We start from the raw sequence: 18,861 nt of genomic DNA, 5'->3' as shown, positions 1-18,861 counted from the left end.
AAAGAGGTATGATACCACAGGGTTTACGGGTCAAAAAGTTCCCCACTTTCATTTTTAATGAAACCTTCAAGGGTGAATGGGAAGCGATTCTCACGGATTGTTCCTTAAACCTGATGAGATTGATTGTAAAATATGAGGAGGATAAACTCAACGCATTGAAGGTCGATATCAGCTCTACTAAGGAAGCTTTACTCCAGTACCAACAAGATAAAGAGCTTGGTGCTTGCTTTCAAAAAAATGCAAAGAAATGTTAAAGAATTGGAGGATAGAATCACTGAAATTAAAAGGTCCAAGTTCAAATGTGACAAAGAAGATTACGACAAGGAACAAGTGTACCTCTGGCCAGAAAGCAACAGATCTCAATCATCATTTGCTTCAACACCACGTCCAATCTTAAAAGGAAGTAAAAAATCATTTAAAAGAAAAAGATTTGACCACAAGGTCTGGTTTAGTTCATCAGATCGAGATTCTGAGTATTCTGATGCAGAGGTACAGATGGAATCTCGTAATTCTTCGTTTTCATCAACGTCTTTTTTAGACACAGGAGAGAGAACTATGGAAAGAAACAGAACACCGAAAATGAGGAGATCAAATACAGAAGACATGGTGGTGGGAGAGGGCATCAGAAGAACCAGATACCAGACACACATGAGAGAGATTTTATGTATGATGCAGATCCTTCCTCTCAGGGGACATCACCTGATATTGGGACGAGTGATCTTCCGCAGATTGCTTTGGTGAACTCTGACTCTAACCATTTATTGAGATCGGGAGTTGACAACACAGTACCATGCACGCAGACCTCTGGGTTCTTGTCCAGGGTGATAGGAAATGTATTAAATTTGTCATCTATACAGTTGGACAGATGTGACGTTTCTTTATTATCTAGGGCAGTGATGGCGAACCTTTTTGAGACCGAGTGCCTAAACTGCAACCCAAAACCAAATAAATTATCACGGAGTGCCAACACGGCAATTTAACCTTAAAACTCTGTGGGTCCACAATTGCGGACCCACAAATTACAGTCATGTGACTGGGGCTTTACAGATCTTGTACTGAAAGGTAAAGGTCTCTGCATTCTGTACTTTTAAACAATTAATTTTCACTATTTACATCGCACAGGATCTGTTTTATAGTTACCGTGCAATGTTATTACATCCTGTACTAATATCACGTCTGCTATAAAACAAATACTGTGTGATATACATAGTGAGGGGACCCCACACAGTACAATCTGCCCCTCAGTGGCCCCCCACACAGTACAATCTGCCCCTCAGTGGCCCCCCACACAGTACAATCTGCCCCTCAGTGGCCCCCCCACACAGTACAATCTGCCCCTCAGTGGCCCCCCCACACAGTACAATCTGCCCCTCAGTGGCCCCCACACAGTACAATCTGCCCCTCAGTGGCCCCCCCACACAGTACAATCTGCCCCTCAGTGGCCCCCCACACAGTACAATCTGCCCCTCAGTGGCCCCCACACAGTACAATCTGCCCCTCAGTGGCCCCCCCACACAGTACAATCTGCCCCTCAGTGGCCCCCCCACACAGTACAATCTGCCCCTCAGTGGCCCCCACACAGTACAATCTGCCCCTCAGTGGCCCCCCACACAGTACAATCTGCCCCTCAGTGGCCCCCACACAGTACAATCTGCCCCTCAGTGGCCCCACACACAGTACAATCTGCCCCTCAGTGGCCCCCACACAGTACAATCTGCCCCTCAGTGGCCCCCACACAGTACAATCTGCCCCTCAGTGGCCCCCCACACAGTACAATCTGCCCCTCAGTGGCCCCCACACAGTACAATCTGCCCCTCAGTGGCCCCCCCACACAGTACAATCTGCCCCTCAGTGGCCCCCACACAGTACAATCTGCCCCTCAGTGGCCCCCCACACAGTACAATCTGCCCCTCAGTGGCCCCCCCACACAGTACAATCTGCCCCTCAGTGGCCCCCACACAGGATTATACCTGTATACTCCACAGTAGCCCCCTCCCACACAGCATGAACTGGTCCACAGTAGCCCCCTCCCACACAACATGAACTGGTCCACAGTAGCCCCCTCCCACACAACATGAACTGGTCCACAGTAGCCCCCTCCCACACAACATGAACTGGTCCACAGTAGCCCCCTCCCACACAGCATGAACTGGTCCACAGTAGCCCCCTCCCACACAACATGAACTGGTCCACAGTAGCCCCCTCCCACACAACATGAACTGGTCCACAGTTGGCCCCTCCCACACAGCATGAACTGGTCCACAGTAGCCCCCTCCCACACAACATGAACTGGTCCACAGTAGCCCCCTCCCACACAGCATGAACTGGTCCACAGTAGCCCCCTCCCACACAACATGAACTGGTCCACAGTAGCCCCCTCCCACACAACATGAACTGGTCCACAGTAGCCCCCTCCCACACAGCATGAACTGGTCCACAGTAGCCCCCTCCCACACAACATGAAATGGTCCAGAGTAGTCCCCTCCCACACAGCATGAACTGGTCCACAGTAGCCCCCTCCCACACAACATGAACTGGTCCACAGTAGCCCCCTCCCACACAGCATGAACTGGTCCAGAGTAGCCCCCTCCCACACAACATGAACTGGTCCACAGTAGCCCCCTCCCACACAACATGAACTGGTCCACAGTAGCCCCCTCCCACAGAGCATGAAAGATCCACAGTAGCAGCATAAAATGGTCCACAGTAGCCCCCTACCCGCACAGCATGAAAGTCTACAGTAGCCCCCTCCCACACAGCATGAAAGTCTACAGTAGCCCCCTCCCACACAGCATAAAATGGTCCACAGTAGCCCCCTCCCACACAGCATGAAAGTCTACAGTAGCCCCCTCCCACACAGCATAAAATGGTCCACAGTAGCCCCCTCCCACACAGCATGAAAGTCTACAGTAGCCCCCTCCCACACAACATGAAAGGTCCACAGTAGCCCCCTCCCATACAGCATAAAATGGTCCACAGTAGCCCCCTCCCACACAGCATGAATGTCTACAGTAGCCCCCTCCCACACAACATGAAATGTCCACCGTTGCCCCCCTCCCCTGACAGTGCAAACAAACACAATATAGTTACCTGAAGAGCTGCCGGGTGTTCTCTCTTCTGTTCACTGCGCGCACTGATGACTTACGTCATCACGCCCGCGCTTGTTCAGAGGTCACACTCTGTAGTCAGTGTAGGCCGCGTAGTACGCGTGGCCTACACTGAGCTACACTGACAGCTTTCAGCTGGATGCGCATTTGCACAACCAGCTGAAGGCAGCGATCGCTCACTAACGGGGAATCCTGCATCGGATTCGCCGTTAGTGAGCGATCAGGGCGACAGCACGCGTGCCAGCAGAGGGGGCTCTGCGTGCCCTCGGTTCGCCATCACTGATCTAGGGGCTTGGGGTTTGTTCTGACCAAAAAGTTTGACTTGTTTGATACCCTGCTCGATTTAAACAAGTTTGTCAGAAATCTGACTGTCAAGCGCCATTTTTTTGACCAAAATAAGGATTGTGTTGGGTCTAAGGTTACACACAGTAATGAATATGAGTCAATGTCATTTGAGGAACAATGTTGCTTAAAGACTGTGTGTGATCTAGGGGATTGTCACCCTGTCCCATATATTAATACATCAGTTGATATCCAAAATCCCTATTACTACCCTATGGCTTCCAGGACGTCGGCTCTGGATCAATTCCAGCTAGCCATTGAGAATCAGTTAACGGCTCTTTCTAATAATTTGTCCTCTACAATTACAAGAGATAATTTAACTATTGAAGAAAAACAGAGTTTAAGTAAATTGAAGGGTAACAGGGATATTGTGATCAGAGCAGCGGACAAGGGTGGACTCCTAGTGGTTTGAAATGCTTTTGACTATGAGACAGCCGTGTATTCCATTCTCAATGATCCCCTTATGTACAGACGCCTGACGGGTGATCCGACAAAGGTTTTTTCGAATATTTTGAGTAAATTATTGCAAGGCGGCCTTGCCCTGGGTATCTTCTCAGAGTCAGAATTAAGATTTCTTAAACCAGAATTCCCTTCCATCCCAATTTTTTACGGGCTGCCAAAAGTTCATAAAAATATTTTTCCCCCTCCGCTGAGACCCATCACCTCAGGTATTGGTTCGTTAAATGAGAGGTTGTGTCAATGGACAGATAAAGTGTTGCAACCTTTGGTGACGCGTGTCCCTGGGCATATTAAGGACACAAAAGAATTGCTCAGGATGTTTGATGGGTTTCAGTGGAGGGGGAATTATTATCGCTTTTTTCTTCGATACCACATGATGTGGCCCGTCAGATAATAGGTTTTCATTTATTGAAATTTTCTGAGTTTACCCCATCATACTGTGAATATATCTTGTCGGTTGTGTGGCTCGCCGATGGGGGCGAAATTTTTGCCCTCCTTGGCGAACCTGGTCATGGCCCTCTGGGAAGATATGTTTATTTTTACTGATCAAAATCCCTAGCAAGTCGATAGTTTGGTTTGGTCGGTATATCGACGATCTGTTGTTGATATGGCAGGATGTTCCCGATAAAGTCCCAGAGTTTATTGAATATCTAAATAGCAATAAATTCAATTTAAGATTTACCTATAATATTGAATGGGTCAGTATCAGCTTTTTAGATATCTTGCTTACAGGTGATGTTGAAACAAATACCGTACATACGAGTCTTTATCGTAAACCACTCTTGGGTAACACACTTTTACATGCTAAGAGCCAGCACCCTAGGCACACGATTAATTCAGTACCCATAGGAGAATTAGTCAGGACCAAAAGAGCATGTACTGACATTAATACATATGAACAGTGTGCCAGGGAAGTGACCACCAGGTTCCATGACAGGGGTTATCCCCCCTGGACTATCAAGAGGGCTAAAAAATTAGTGTAATCGAAAGAAAGAAGGGATCTATTATCCTAAACCAAAAAATCGGGAGAGATCGTTGAGGGTAAGATTGTTTTTTCTACTGTTTTTAGTGACAATTTTTCACAAGTAGCAAACATAATTAAAAGCAACCTTCCCATATTAACATCCTATGTAAGGTATTGGAGAATGGATGTCAAATTGTATCTAAAAGGGGTCGCACACTAGGTAATATTCTGTCACCCAGTCTTTACACCAAACAGATGCCTTCAGCTACTTCAACTTGGTTACACCTGACTGGGTTTCATAAATGCGGTCTTAACAGATGCAATGTTTGCAAGTATGCGGTTAAAACATCAACTTTTAAAAATTCGAGCAGAAATCGTGTATTTGAAATTAGGAATTTCTTAAATTGTTCCAGTACTCATGTTACATATGTTATCGCTTGTACCCAATGTGATGTGGATTACGTAGGTTGCACCATTCGTCCTTTGAAGACGAGAATAATGGAGCATATATACAGCATAACCAATACTAACTGTACAAAAACAACTGGAGTCTCGCAACACTTTATTCACAAACAACAGAGATTTGAGCCATTTCACTTTTAAGGCCATAGACCATCTCAAGAAATCTATTCGGGGTGGGAATCGGGGTCACCGATTGAAGCCTATGGAGGCTAGATGGATCCTGAGACTAAATACCAGACATCCTTAATAGGAGGAATGACCTCTCATATATATATATATTGAATGGGCTTAAGAATTGTATTTAAATAGAGCTGGACAATATACTGTATAATTATCTATGTTTTCCCTTTTTCTTCCTCTTTTTCTTATTTTTTCTTTCATTGGTCTTTAATATACTGTATATATATATATATATATATATATATATATATATATATATATATGGTCGAAGTGAGGTTTTATAGGAACGACGCTTTGTTTAACACGCATGCGCAATATCTGTTTAATATTGGATATGGTGATTACCATGATAGTTATAGCTATGGGTTTATATTTATTCACAGTGTATATGGCCTTGCGTCTGGTCCGCTTTTTAGAGTATTTCGTGGCTTTTCCCGGATTGAGACTGTGTGTTCTGTGGATTAATACTGTCACGCATGCTCACTTTTTCCCAGATTTGGTATTATATAGCCTATTTGGTTGCCATGGTTAGGTTGCTCATGCGGGTTTTGCAATCCCATGTGGATTTGACAGGGTAAATTCCTCTTGTTTACTTTGGGTAGGTTGCGCATGCGCACTTACCATTTCGGATTTTGTTGTACATGGATGTACGTATGAACATGCTACTTACTGAAATAGGTCAGGTGAGTTATCTTGTGAGTGAGATTGTGGTGTATCTTTTTGAAGTTTCTGGATCTTTTCCTGGATGTCGTTATTTAATATGCATTTTTCCTAGAATGGAATTCATACTGGTAGGTAGGATGTGGCATTGGTTTTCTATTATAGGGTTCCAGTTTATTTTTGAATTGTACATTATGGACTTTTTGTCTGAATTGAGGTAAGTAGAGACATAAAGGGGGTTTTGGATGAGGTTATGTTTTTGTGTGTCATTATCACATGATGATTTTTTCCAAGAAGCTTTTTTTTCTTCTATCCTCTCAAATTATATTCTTTGGAAATTGAATGTGTGTATTTAACTTTCTCTGAAATCTGTTCTATAACATTGGGATGTAAATTCATGGTTATGACAGACCTTTATGTTTTTGTGTTTCGTTCATGTCTTTTACGTGTATTTTAATTGTTATATGTAAAGGAGGGGTCGGAGGCCTGAATCATGAGGCCTAGATTAGTTTCAGCTGTGGTTGTATTTCTCCCTCCCTTTATATAGACTTGGTGGTGTTATGACAAACTGAGCCATGACTAAGAAACAATAGTTTCAAAACGCGTCGGCTGGTCATCTCGGTCTGTCATTTATCCATGCGGTTTGAGCTGTCTATGTTCTGTATACAGTGTGTCCTGTCAACTTTTTAATGACACTAATAGAAAGCATATTTTAAGACAAAGAGGACTACGCTGAACTTTGTTTTTTGTTTGGATTCATAGTGTCTATAGCGCTGTACTATGAGAGCGGTGAGGAACGTCCCCCTCCCGATGACACGGGGCTCTCTAACGTGTCCTGAATTGAAATGCTGGGGTGCCAGTGCAATCGCACCTTTAATTTAGGATTTGTTTCAGGCCTACCTCTCATGGAATCAGTCTGTGTTCTGTCATTTACTAATAGGTGCCTGGCCAATAGTGTGGAGCTGACCCATTGCAGTTCGGGTTTGACCATTTCTGTTCAGGTCCCCGGATTCAAACTAGAACTACAATAAAGCCTGCAATCAAGTAGCAAGCCTGAATGAAATGCTGAGTGCATGAAACGGTCGTTGCTTGATATGTTACCATCTCTCCCCTGATGTATTGAAGATTTTAAGAAGCATGCAATACAGGATTGTTGTTTTTAAGGCATTGCTCTGGTGAGCGCCCTGCTTGCTTTCTATTTTTTTTTTTGGACATTTGTTTTGCTATATCATGCAGTGAGCACTACCTATATGTTGCCATAATATATGGATTGAGCAGTGTGTGAATCGGACACGACCAGTCTGTGTTGCTAGGACTGGAGGACAGAAGAAATAGTTTTCAGTACAGTGGTGCCGCTCTTTGTTCCTCATTTTTCTAGAACTGCAATCAATGCTAACAACAGTGCAGGAACTCCGGTGCCGTTATTAAAATTCCTGTTGACAGGGGGTGTTACAGTATAGACTCACCTGTCTTCCGGCCTCATTTCACCCTGACAGCTGCAGCTGAGCGGAGTATTGAGGGGAAGGAGTCAGCCGACAGCCTGAATGGAGGCCAGAAGACAGGAGAATAGCAGGAGGCAGCAGTGGAACAGAGAGCATTGGAGGAATCAACACCTCCCTGCACTGACAGCACTTGTTACACACCCTGCTATATATAGTGCAGGTGATAGCAGCAGGCACTCACTCTTCAGCTAGATAGGGAATTGTGGGGCGACTCAATCACATGCACTGCGCAGGCAGACAGCCCAGCTTGGAGGGGAGGATGAGGTGCTCAGCACCATGGACAGCTCCCGCAGGCTGCTCACATCTTGGCTGTATGTACTGTAACCTACAGTATATATTCACCGGTCGTCTTTTCCTCCAAAAGTGTCATCAAAAAATCCCTACCTTCTGTGGCCATGCTAGTATAGATAACGAAATGGATAGTGTGTGCACCCTTGGTGTCAAAACTGAAGATGCTATTGAAGGTAAAAAATTCTAAAATCAATCTGGAAATACAAGTAAAAAAATGAAAATGAGTTCAGAACACAAATTTCCCACCGTTACTTTGGGAAACTACTATTGTGCGAGTTCCTGTTCCTGACAAGGGACGAGGTGATTCACGCAATATATTGGCGGTTGTAATGAGCGTGACAGACGATGGTTTCTACTGACTCGGGACTTCCGAAGGGTCTATGCGAGATCACAATTCACTGTCTGCCCTAAGTACTTGCTTCAGACTGAAGATATTCCTGACCATGACATTCCTCTCCGCTCAGTTGCAATTGCTCAGTCCAGTGGCAGCGGCCAAGGATTCGTCAAATGGATGTGTAACAAAGTGCCAAAATTTGAGATATCTTTGCATGAAAAATGTCCTGAAATGTAATTCAAAATGTCATTCCAGCCGACCGTGTCGCAACAAGTAGGTTCATTTGAATTTCTTAGCTTTTTGCAGAACATTTTGTTTCCCTCAATAAGAAAGGCTTCCATTTGACCTTTAATACATTTTGGGATTTGTCCAACTTTCATAGTATTTTAATAAATGTTTTTGGCAATGGCATTCTGATTCTAGGTTTGCTTTTTCATACTTTGCCTAAATAGCGTTCGGCATTCTATAGAAACCCTAGGGAAAGTACGGAACCATTCTCCCATTTCATACATTGCCTAAAAACAGCCGGCATTCTGTAGAATATCTGCATTTCATACATCGCCTGTAACATATTCACCAGTTTGAACATCATATACCTCACTATGGTAAGTTGGGAACTATCAGTATATACTTTATTGACTCTTGTATCTTTGGGTTTAAATAACCAGCAGACAACATAACTGTTATGGTTCTGGGTATTTATATAAAAATAATATTTTTAAACCGCAGAACCTCTTGGGCTGCAAGGCACTGCAGCGAGGTCCACAGGCCCTATGGGCGGCTGTATGTCAAAATGCAACAGTACAGCGGTACAGCACAGTGTGAATTGGGAGCAACACAAGTTCACCAGTTAGACTCACTGAGTGAATGGACGGTGCAGCTCCCAATGTGAACAGGTTGGAAACAAACACAAGCTAGCTGCCCAGGGTTAACACTCACCCCAGGTCAGCGACAAACATAATCCCCTGCAGTAGCTAGGGGTGCTCCTGCACACAGCTAGGAGCTACCAACGGAGTTAGACAGGGCGGGCACGGCTAACTTGGAAACCACACCTGCTGCAGCTCCACAGGCTGGAACAATGTCTATTTCTCCAGGCCTTGGTGTAGAGCTGACAGTCCTTCAGGATTTACAGGTCTATCTACAAGCACCCTAGAGTGCCACCTGCCTAAACAATGGAGACTCTCCCTGGGACTACTGTCTTTAGGACTGGTAGTTTCAGATAAAGTGTGAGCGCCGGGCGGGCGTCGACTCACTCCTTTTAAAGGAAAGTCCCCGCCCAATAGGGGCAGTGGCCATGACCTCACTGCTCATGCTCAGTTAGAGAGAACTGGCACTTAGGCTGTGAGTGACTCCAAAAAGTCCGAGCATGCTCAGCCGGAGAAAACTGAGTCTTAGTCTCCAGAGACTTCACCGCATGCCGCCGGGAGCGAGGGTTGGATTGGCCCGCAGGTGGCACTGTGCGCCGGAAGGCAAATCTGCGGGACCCCATCCTAACAATAACACAGAGTTTGACTGTATTACAGACTCGCATGAAGAATCTTGAAGACCAAATTACTAATGTCAAGAAGAACAAATTCAAGCGTGATAAAACGGACTATGAATCGGGTTCAGTATATTGTATAGGTGGAATGACGTGCGCCGCCTCTCACCTTACACTCCTCAGACAGGTCAGAATTATAGATCCAATACCAGGAGGGTTTCTTTCAGCTCCTCAGACAAGGAATCTTCAGACACTGACTCATCTTTATCTTCAAGGAGCAATACATCTCCAATACAAAATCACAACCACAAGGATGAAAGGAAAAAAACACAGAGGAGGCGCAAACACAAGAGGAAACCTCTGATCCCAAACACGGAGTCATCACAAGTCCTAACTCCTGACTCTATTGCTACAAATTCACTGGTCACATCTCCCTCTCGTCGCCCTTCTAGAGAATAAATACAATGTACTTGTCCACAGTAGAATTATTGGAATTCTGCTATAAACTCTTGGACAGGGGTCTCAACTTAGAAAGCAGAGATCACTGCAAATCCCAAGTATTATCCATTAGCCCCGGAGTCCCTGCACTGGATCATTCCCAAACGCCCGCTGAAAAGGATTTAATGAGACGACATCAGAAGTCCAACGCTAATGTTCTGGAATCTAATCTAAATGATGATATACGTATCATAATACGCATGGCAGATACTGGTGGAGAGGTAGGAATGTTAAAGAGAGAAAATTACAGGAAAGTGTTATGGACATCTTAGAAGACGACCAAACCTATAGAGAACCTACAGCAGATCCCACCAGCACCTTCTTAGACTCTCTACTAAGTATTTTGAAAGAGAATGTCAGCCTTGGCATAGGAGGGGGAACATGTAAATGTGGAATACCCAGGGACACGAATCTTCCACGGATTACCAAAAATACACAAAGATAAATTCCCCCACTGATGAGACCTATCATATCAGGGATCGCTTCTCTAAAAGAACATGTCAGTGCTTGGGATGACACCAATCTACAACCTCTGGTCACACAAGTACCGGGCGATATAAAAGTTACCAAGGAACTGCTACGTACCAAGACACCGGTGGCTTCATGTGGCGTCTGCTCCCTCTATTCCACAACACCCCACCATGTGGCCATTAAAGCTTTGTCATATCATTTGTACAGATACTCTAGCTATTCGGAGGAATATTGTCAGTATATAATCACCATAGTGGTCAATCTACTCAAACATAATTTTTTCATGTTTGATGGAGAATATTTCCCACAACTACGCGGTGTCCCCATGGGGTCCTGATCTTCCCCTTCTCTAGGAAACTTGACAATATTGTGGTGAGTGGAGCATTTCATCTCCTCTCCCAATAACCCCGTCTCATCTTCTCTCTCTTATTACGGGAGATACATTGATGATATATTGTTGGTGTGGTCAGGAGAAGACAACTATAATACTTACAATATTACTACAATAATACTTGTAACTTGAAGTTCACTTTTCAGTATGACAAAAGAACAATCAACTTTTTGGATGTGTGTATGACACATAACAGTGGACAAACAGTAACGACCCAAGGTCCATGGCAGGAGATCCACACTCACTGGTATTGAGGATGGAGACAAGGTGCAAGCCAAAATTTCTAAGAAGAAAAACAGGGCATCACTATGTGTTTCGAGCCCTTTTTCAAGTGTAAGAGAAATGGTCAAGTCTGGCCGGATGTCTAAGGATTAGCCTCGCTGATTTTGGCACAGATTTTTCCGCGTCGCTTTTTTGGACGCGTTTTTTTGCATTGGATGCAGTTTTTGACGCTTTTTCGGTCGCGTTTTTTTTTAAGCTTTTTTCCCCCCCAACCCATTTCTTAACTAGCCAGCCCACTGGGCATGGCCAAAACCAACCCCCTTTTTGCCTCTAGGCGCCATTTTAGCACACAACTGGAACTGAGCAGAGCTCACTGCTTACTTCAGAGCAAACTGCTATATTTTATATATATATATATATAAAAAAAAAAAAAAAAAAGGCATGGAATCATCACAGCCAGATCCCAAGCAGCGCAGGCTACCACTGTGCCCAGCACAAATCCATCTTCTATTTGCGCTCGCGGTGGGCATGGCCTGGCGACCTTCCTCATCGTAGTGGACATTCCTTTTTGTTTCCCCCTTTTTTTTATTTTTTTCTATTTTTTTTTTTTTACATTTAAATTTACAAAAAAAATTAATTTAAAAATTAAATTTTATTTCCAAGATTTTTTCAAGTTTTCTACAAAATGTTCAAATAATAAAATTTGTAAAAAAATTTTTTTTTTAAATGTAGATTGTGAGCCCCACATGGAGCTCACAATGTACATTTTTTCCCTATCAGTTTGTCTTTTTTTTTGGAATATGGGATGGAAATCCATGCAAACACGGGGAGAACATACAAACTCCTTGCAGATGTTTTTTTGCCCTTGGTGGAATTTGAACACCAGGACTCCAGCGTTGCAAGGCTGCAGTGCTAACCACTGAGCCACCGTGTGGCCCTAAAATTTGTAAAATTTAATATGTGTCAGTGTCTTTTTTAACAAGGCAACTGGCAGTATGAATTATACAATCGAGAAGCCTTTTGGATTTTTACACTGAGATCCCGGTATTCCTCGGCAGAGTGAAGACCTTCACCCTACAGATGTTTCACCGAATTTGATCGTGACAATAAAAGATTAAATTTTTTTCCATTAAAAATGTTCTTTGGCCATGAAACTGGAATATTATTTTTTTTTTACTGGAAAATTTTATTTAACCCCTAATTTTTTTTAAATTCACTAAGGGTTATAAAAAGAAAAAAAAAAAAAAACCCTCATACTATTACACTTTTTTTTTTTTTTTTCCCTGAATACAATAATTTATATATGAGTTTTCAGATCTGACGCTGCAATTGCTGCACCCCGGAGGAAGCAGTAAAGAAAAAAAAAAATGACCCTATTTTAGACACTACATCCCTTAAGTAATTTATACAGGCATATAGCGGGGCATTTGGACCCTCAGGTATATCAAATAATTGGGCCAGAAAATGAAAAATTTTATATTTTCCGTTACAATTTCACTTTACTGTAAATTTTTTCATTTTCACAAGGGGTTGAAAGGAAGGCCCCTCGTGTGGATGTAAACTGGGTACATGGCAGGGACAGAATGATATTCGGAGGGAAGAATTATCCAAATAGATCTTAGGTGCCAGGTCCAGAATCCCTGAGGCAGCAGAACTGGGGAAACCCCCAAAATGTGACCCTGGTTTGGAAAATCCAACGCTCACAAATATAAAATGATTAAGTAGAAGAATACGGAGAGAGTAGATTGTCTGAACTTTATAGTACCAAGAATAAGGAATGAATGTGCATTCCTTCATACCGGGGCCAGGTTGTTCGGGGGAGGTTTCACAATGGTAATTTGAGTCCTTTCGGGTCCCCCTTTTGGCGCAGACTCTGCATCTTGTTTGGGTTCTTCCCTTTTTAGCGGTTTGGGGGACTTCACTAGGAGAATCCTGCCCTGGAACAATACGGGGAACCTCTATTCCAGAAATGTGAGGTCCTGTCCCTACTTGGCTTCCAAAAATTAGGGCCTTGATGATTTCCTCTTGAAAATGAAGGAATGTCCCTGTCCTGAAAGGCTTGCTTGGGAGACACATGACCTAATACAACATCTTTTTACTAATGACACTTAAGTCAGTATAGTCTCGTCAATGTATCCTTTCCCGCCTAATCTTACCTCACCTCAGATAGTTAGGGTCATTCTCAGGTCACCTATGCCAGATGGGTTGTGGTTCCAGAATCTTCTATGTGGGAGGAGACGAGCAGCAGTAGATTTTACGTGGCGATTGGTTGAATTTTTTGGCGGGAATTTTGAATATAAATAGCGGGTAACCAGCTGTGCCAATACAAATGAAATAAAAGAATTGGGAAATAAAATCATGGAAAATAAAAAATTTAAAATAAAAAAGTGAAAAAAAGTGAAAAAAAATAAAAAGGAGCGAAAAATAAGAAATGTGGACAAAGATTGTGAAAAGATACGCGGATCCAAATTGAAACGTGATAAGCTTGCGTGGAAAGTGAGGGAAAAATCCGGTGAAAATGATTGCCCGGGCACCGTGACCTCCGAAGATATTATTGGTTCTGTGAAAGAAAGGAGAATATCAGTACAAGGAATAATACAACAAATAATCAACAAAAGCTGCAAATATCATAGTCACAATTAAGTCCACGGGGTTCTAAGGTCTGGAATTGGTGAATCCAATCGGCCTCTCTGAGCTTTAGGGTTCTGACCCCATCACCACCCCGTGTCTGGCTACTGGAATGTGCTCAATGACTTGGAACCGGGGTTGGGGGATGGAGGGTTTAGCCTGGTTGAAATGATAAGATAATCCTGTAATAGTCGCCCAGTGCGGATACTCAGTATGTTCCAGCAGCCTAGTAACACAGATACAGGATAATAAACAGGAATATATTACAGGACACAGACTGAGGAGAGAAGATATACTAGGAGGCCATAAGGAACAGAAGAAGGAAGAAAGACGACTCCAGGATCATTTAGTTCTCTGTGCGGAGTGCCTTCTCTTGGTCATCATTAGATCTTCTTTCACCGGCTTATTCGTTAATGGACCTGAAATTGTCCCCAGAAACCCGGTAATGAAGGGATTTGTTGGATGTGATGCCCCTCGCTGCGCAGAAAGAACTTTGGTAGGAGAAAGTTACAAATCTAATGTTAGAACAAATATACACATTTATACATTGTAACTCTCAGCATGTCATTTATAACATCAAATGTGTCTCCTGTAAAATGCATTACATTGGCTGCACAATCAGGGCCCGAAAAAAGCTCATATCAGAACATATAGCAGATGCCAATGAATGGAAATACGTCGGGTGCTTCTCGCCACTTCTCTGTTATACATAATTCGGTTTTATGGTCTGGAAAGGATTGACAAACCGATTCGAGGAGGGGACTGGAGGACGTTACTCCTCAAAAGGGAGGCGTACTGGATCCTCAAGGTCAATAGTAGGGCACCAGAAGGCGTGAATGTGAGAACCGATCTAACGTACATTTATTACAGTGTTATGGGGCGGAGATCTCTCCGTTATACTTGTGGAACCATCTCAGCATATTCTTCCTAACATTGGATTACCAGGTCAGGAAAGAGTTACAGGGAAAAGATTTGCCCGACAAATGGTCCAACTACTTAGATATGATTTGGTATTTCTTACATCTTTAATCAACACGACCATATACAGTATATATTGCTTTATAGATATGAGCACATAGGATGAGAGGTTCTAATTAGAGATGAGCAAACACTATTCGAAACAGCCATTTCAAATAGCACACTCCCATAGAAATGAATGGACGTAGCCGGCATGTGGGGGGTTAAGCGGCAAGTCCTTCCTTCCAACCTTCAGGCTGTATAATCTACATCAGTCCAAGCGCACACAGAACTTCTTCTGTTCCTTAGCTGCTCTGGACTCCTAGTATATCTTTTCTTCTCAGTCTGTGTCCTGTAATATATTCCTGTATCTGTATTACTAGGCTGCTGTAACATGCTGAGTATCCGCACTGGGCCACTATTACAGGATTATCTTATTTTATGACATTCTATTTATCTTGATTAGGAGACAATTTGGTCACCTGGATATCAGGGCGCTCCTTTATCCATTGCGCTATGAAGAGAAGTGACTCTGACAATTTATCGTTTACAAATAAACTCTCTATTATTTCAGTGGGATTAAGAGATCTAGTCGAACACTCAGGACTCCGGCGCTGCAAGGCTACAGTGCTAACCACTGAGCCACCATGTTGCCCCATTTCTGAAATGATACCTCGGCTATTATTGTATGGTAAGTCAGGAAGATTATGTGAAAAAATTTTGCAAAAGAGTAAATAGGACAATGGCTGAGTATTTGCCTAGTATTATTGGTTACTCTTACAGGCATGTGGGTCTGGAAGGATTTGAGGCGGGGGTGTATGGACGGGATGGAATTCACCTGTCAGATACAGGGAGGGATATTTGTAATGTTGTTTTGCAGATTATTATTAAGTTTTGGCTGCGGTGATTTGGGGTTTTGGGTAACCTAAATAAAAACACCGCAGCCAGATAAGTTCCACTAAAGAAACGTGTTGTCTTATACTTTATATACGCTCCTTGTAAATTGTTATTAGGCACTAGGTCCTTGTACATTGTTATTAGGCACTAGGTCCTTGTACATTGTTATTAGGCTCTAGGTACTTGTACATTGTTATTAGGCACTAGGTCCTTGTACATTGTTATTAGGCTCTAGGTACTTGTACATTGTTATTAGGCACTAGGTCCTTGTACATTGTTATTAGGCTCTAGGTCCTTGTACATTGTTATTAGGCACTAGGTCCTTGTACATTGTTATTAGGCACTAGGTCCTTGTACATTGTTATTAGGCTCTAGGTACTTGTACATTATTATTAGGCACTAGGTCCTTGTACATTGTTATTAGGCTCTAGGTACTTGTACATTGTTATTAGGCTCTAGGTACTTGTACATTGTTATTAGGCACTAGGTCCTTGTACATTGTTATTAGGCACTAGGTACTTGTACATTGTTATTAGTCACTAGGTCCTTGTACATTGTTATTAGGCACTAGGTCCTTGTACATTATTAGGCACTAGGTCCTTGTACATTGTTATTAGGCACTAGGTCCTTGTACATTGTTATTAGGCACTAGGTCCTTGTACATTGTTATTAGGCGCTAGGTCCTTGTACATTGTTATTAGGCACTAGGTACTTGTACATTGTTATTAGGCACTAGGTCCTTGTACATTATTAGGCACTAGGTCCTTGTACATTGTTATTAGGCTCTAGGTCCTTGTACATTGTTATTAGGCACTAGGTCCTTGTACATTGTTATTAGGCACTAGGTACTTGTACATTGTTATTAGGCACTAGGTCCTTGTACATTATTAGGCACTAGGTCCTTGTACATTGTTATTAGGCTCTAGGTACTTGTACATTGTTATTAGGCACTAGGTCCTTGTACATTGTTATTAGGCTCTAGGTACTTGTACATTGTTATTAGGCACTAGGTCCTTGTACATTGTTATTAGGCTCTAGGTACTTGTACATTGTTATTAGGCACTAGGTCCTTGTACATTGTTATTAGGCTCTAGGTCCTTGTACATTGTTATTAGGCACTAGGTCCTTGTACATTGTTATTAGGCACTAGGTCCTTGTACATTGTTATTAGGCTCTAGGTACTTGTACATTATTATTAGGCACTAGGTCCTTGTACATTGTTATTAGGCTCTAGGTACTTGTACATTGTTATTAGGCTCTAGGTACTTGTACATTGTTATTAGGCACTAGGTCCTTGTACATTGTTATTAGGCACTAGGTACTTGTACATTGTTATTAGTCACTAGGTCCTTGTACATTGTTATTAGGCACTAGGTCCTTGTACATTATTAGGCACTAGGTCCTTGTACATTGTTATTAGGCACTAGGTCCTTGTACATTGTTATTAGGCACTAGGTCCTTGTACATTGTTATTAGGCGCTAGGTCCTTGTACATTGTTATTAGGCACTAGGTACTTGTACATTGTTATTAGGCACTAGGTCCTTGTACATTATTAGGCACTAGGTCCTTGTACATTGTTATTAGGCTCTAGGTCCTTGTACATTGTTATTAGGCACTAGGTCCTTGTACATTGTTATTAGGCACTAGGTACTTGTACATTGTTATTAGGCACTAGGTCCTTGTACATTATTAGGCACTAGGTCCTTGTACATTGTTATTAGGCTCTAGGTACTTGTACATTGTTATTAGGCACTAGGTACTTGTACATTGTTATTAGGCACTAGGTCCTTGTACATTATTAGGCACTAGGTCCTTGTACATTATTAGGCACTAGGTCCTTGTACATTGTTATTAGGCACTAGGTACTTGTACATTATTAGGCACTAGGTACTTGTACATTGTTATTAGGCACTAGGTCCTTGTACATTATTAGGCACTAGGTCCTTGTACATTGTTATTAGGCTCTAGGTACTTGTACATTGTTATTAGGCACTAGGTACTTGTACATTGTTATTAGGCACTAGGTCCTTGTACATTGTTATTAGGCACTAGGTACTTGTACATTGTTATTAGGCACTAGGTCCTTGTACATTGTTATTAGGCACTAGGTCCTTGTACATTGTTATTAGGCACTAGGTCCTTGTACATTGTTATTAGGCACTAGGTCCTTGTACATTGTTATTAGGCACTAGGTACTTGTACATTATTAGGCACTAGGTCCTTGTACATTGTTATTAGGCACTAGGTACTTGTACATTGTTATTAGGCACTAGGTCCTTGTACATTGTTATTAGGCTCTAGGTCCTTGTACATTGTTATTAGGCACTAGGTACTTGTACATTGTTATTAGGCACTAGGTCCTTGTACACTGTTATTAGGCACTAGGTCCTTGTACATTGTTATTAGGCACTAGGTACTTGTACATTATTAGGCCCTAGGTCCTTGTACATTGTTATTAGGCACTAGGTACTTGTACATTATTAGGCACTAGGTCCTTGTACATTGTTATTAGGCACTAGGTCCTTGTACATTGTTATTAGGCACTAGGTCCTTGTACATTGTTATTAGGCGCTAGATACTTGTACATTGTTATTAGGCACTAGGTACTTGTACATTGTTATTAGGCACTAGGTCCTTGTACATTGTTATTAGGCGCTAGGTACTTGTACATTGTTATTAGGCATTAGGTACTTGTACATTGTTATTAGGCGCTAGGTCCTTGTACATTGTTATTAGGCATTAGGTACTTGTACATTGTTATTAGGCACTAGGTCCTTGTACATTGTTATTAGGCACTAGGTACTTGTACATTGTTATTAGGCACTAGGTCCTTGTACATTATTAGGCACTAGGTCCTTGTACATTGTTATTAGGCACTAGGTACTTGTACATTGTTATTAGGCACTAGGTCCTTGTACATTATTAGGCACTAGGTCCTTGTACATTGTTATTAGGCTCTAGGTCCTTGTACATTGTTATTAGGCACTAGGTACTTGTACATTGTTATTAGGCACT

This window comes from Leptodactylus fuscus, chromosome 4 (assembly GCF_031893055.1).
Source record: "Leptodactylus fuscus isolate aLepFus1 chromosome 4, aLepFus1.hap2, whole genome shotgun sequence".
Classification (NCBI taxonomy): Eukaryota; Metazoa; Chordata; class Amphibia; order Anura; family Leptodactylidae; genus Leptodactylus; species Leptodactylus fuscus.
This window is presented reverse-complemented; position numbering follows the sequence as displayed.